Below are 3,566 nucleotides of genomic sequence, written 5' to 3' on the forward strand. Positions count from 1 at the left end.
TGTTTTAAGCTTTCCTCAACTCAGATTTTTTTGGACTTTTTTTCTGTGTATCTTTGAGGTATAATGCTCAAGATTAAACCATTAAATCTTCTGTTGCAATTACTTCGAGGTTAGGGTCAAATTTTTGCTAGACTGACTGGACTATATGTATTTTGTATGATTTTGCGAGATAACAAATGCTATTTTCAAACGTGCATGACTGAAATCAGATTTTGTGCATCTTAAGTCTTCCTATTTATTCACAACTATTAAAAAACAAGAATATTTTGACTAATTGTAAATTTGGTCGTGTTAAATTAGAGATAAAATTATATTTACTAGTAGTAAACTAGCGGTATACTACTGTTGCCTTTATTTAACGTCGAGTTTTGCTATGTAGATGAAGTATTCTCAATTAATAATTCAAAGTTTGGTGACTATGTTAAGCACAGCAAATTTGAAATAAAATATATAATAGATAAAGTTTAAACCCGCTGCATTTCTTTGCACCTGTCTTAACTAAGTCAGGAATCTGATTTTCAGTAATTGCCGTTTGTTAATGTGCCACATAAGTGTTTCTTCTTTCTCGTTTTCTATATATATTAGACGCTGGTTTTATCATTTGACCATACTTTGAAGGCCGTGTTGAAGGCCGGACATTGACCTATAATGGCTTACTTTTATAAATTGTTATTTGGATGGAGAGTTGTCTCACTGGCATTCATATCACATCTTCTTATATCTATTTGACCTATAATCGTTTACTTTAACAAAATGTGAGTTGGATGAGAGAGATGTCTTCATATATCTATTAAGTCACAAATCCTGAAATCTGTAAATTGACAATAAGTATTAAAAAAAAGAAGATGAGGTATGATTGCCAATGAGACAACTCTCCACAAGAGACCAAATGACACAGAAATTAACTATAGGTCACCGTATGGACTTTAACAATGAGCAAAGGCTATACAGCAAAGTCAGCTATAAAAGGCCCGAAATAACAAATGTAAAACAAATAAAACGAGAAAAACTAACAGTTTAATGTATATACCAAAAAATGAACGAAAAAAAAATATGTAACACATAAACAAACGACAACCACTGAATTACAGGCTCCTGATTTGGTCGGTTTTCAGCTTCCCTATTGTAAAAATTCCATTTACGAAAAATCACTATCCCTGTAACGACTGCCTATGGAGCATCCGAGATCATCCCCCCCCCCCCCCCCCAATACTTTTAGTATACTGTTATATTTGTGCTCGTAGTTTTTTTCATTTGCCATTGCATCTTTAGCTTGTTTTCGACTGTTTCAAACAAAGATTCATCCTTTTTTTTTTAAACAAAAACAAAAAAGACAGCATTCACTTTGTCCTCATATGTCCTACTATAATTTGCATGTCCCGGCCTTTTATTACAATATACTTTCTCCAACACGTCTTTTCGTCATTTTCACCAGAAACACCCAAACACAAATGTGTATGACCTTAATGGACCAAAAACATAAAGCTAGTAGCCTGGTCTATCAAAGCTCAGCATAACATTGGAATAAGAACATTAGTTTATTGATTGTCTTTAATATATCAACGCAGAGTTTTAGAAATATGTTTTAATAATGATGTCCGTCTCAAATGTATGTCTTCTGCATTGACAATACCCTCGAGACATGATGTTCACCGGCAGCGGTTTTAAATTAGTATAACAAAAACACCGAACTTCAAGTTAAAATTCATAAACAGTGACAAAATCGAACGTCATCAACAAACGAAACGATAAGAGACTAGGTACATGCATTCTCTGAAGAAAATTGTGTATTAATCCTAGATTTATAGCTAATTAAACCTCTTACTGGCATGGCAATTGTTTAAAGTTCCTTTATATTAACGAAATGTATGCACATCAGTCAGACATTATAGGTTTATGTGACAATTATAGACCCAGCAGCCAATACTGTATACTCATACATTACAAATAAACAACGCAAAATGAAATACAAACAAACATACATATAGATCTAACAACAACTGCCTTAGTGCTAAAAATGAAAAATAGCACCTTAAGAATTTAGGGCATCTGCATAATTTTACGGATACATCTGTGCCATGAACATAAGTTAGTGTATTTAGTTTAAAATTTGAGTAAAAGTGACTTCGAAATTAATCTATACACATGGAAAAAAGTATTGCAACACCTTGATTTTTTAAAACTTGAAAAATCAGCCTCTTATTTTGGATGAAATATGATAAAATATTTGTAAAATAATATTGAAATGTAGTTAATGATAACATTGGCATTAAAACAAACAAAAAATGTATGAAAAAAAATGTTTTATTCAACCAAAATTTTTATTATACAAAATGAAGTGTTTTTGTACAAAAAAATGCATTTTACAACTTTTACTGTAGTCGAACTTTACTATGTCAGACATTTCAAAATTAATCTATAGATGATTGTTCACATCATGGTTGATCGTTATTGGCCAAATAATTAGTACTTTGTGCGCAGCCTCCATTCAAACAGATAACCGCATCTTAACGTCCTCTGATACCTGCCATAAGTCGACTAATTTGTTGCTATGGTAGCAGCAACCATTCCTCACAAATGGGTATTGTTTATTTCATGACGTGTTTGAACTGGGGTGTCCTTTGTGCACTTTACGCCCAATAGTGTCCCATATATGCTCGAGATGGTACAAAATCGGGCTACGATCGGGCCAAAGAAGATAAACAGAATTCCATTGGAACAATGGATCTTCGTCCACGATGCTAATTTCCAACTTTGGCGAGCTCTACCCTATATTGGATACGGGCAACTGTGTGTCTGTTCGTAGGCAAAGGTCCCCGAAATGGTCTTATCGCACGATGTAGCGATGAGCCGATCTCGAACAGTTCTTGTTTAAAGGCTCATGTATGGTAATCACTCCCTTTTAAGGATTGTACCGTTTGCAATGGGTTTCCTTCTGACCAACCTTCGTTATGCTTGATTTTCCCTAGCAGATGTTACAGGGGGTCTTCTTGATCTCGGAAGGTCTTTAACATCGTTTGTTGCCTGATTTGTATTCTCAAAACAACTTATAGTGGAATGGTGATGACCAACAATACGTGCAATTGTCACAGCGACATATCTGCTTCTCTCATGCATATTATCTGCCATCTTGCTGCAGTTATGAGTTGTTGATGGCCTATTACAAGGTGTCAATCACATAATTTTATAAATTTGGTTATTTAAAGTGTTGAAAACAAAGAGGATAAAAACATCTGTTTTGCTGTTTACGAGTACAGTAGCTGCATTTGCAGATAAGAACTTATCGAGTCGATATTTATTGATTAAACTCAGGTGATATTAAAATAATGTTTCACTATTTCTATTTAAACAAATTATATCACAAAAAAATAAAGAGTGTTTTTTTTTATTTGAATTTCAATTTGGTGTTGCAATACTTTTTCCCATGTGTATAAATATTGACATGTATAGGACAAGACAAGTCAATACTTTAATCAACTTGAAACACAGTTACTATTTTTTTTTCGTTTTGTAACACTAACTTCATCTCTTACAAGGGTTAAAAGAACAACACACTTATAAAGGTA

This window comes from Mytilus edulis, chromosome 1 (genome assembly GCF_963676685.1).
Source record: "Mytilus edulis chromosome 1, xbMytEdul2.2, whole genome shotgun sequence".
Taxonomy (NCBI): domain Eukaryota; kingdom Metazoa; phylum Mollusca; class Bivalvia; order Mytilida; family Mytilidae; genus Mytilus; species Mytilus edulis.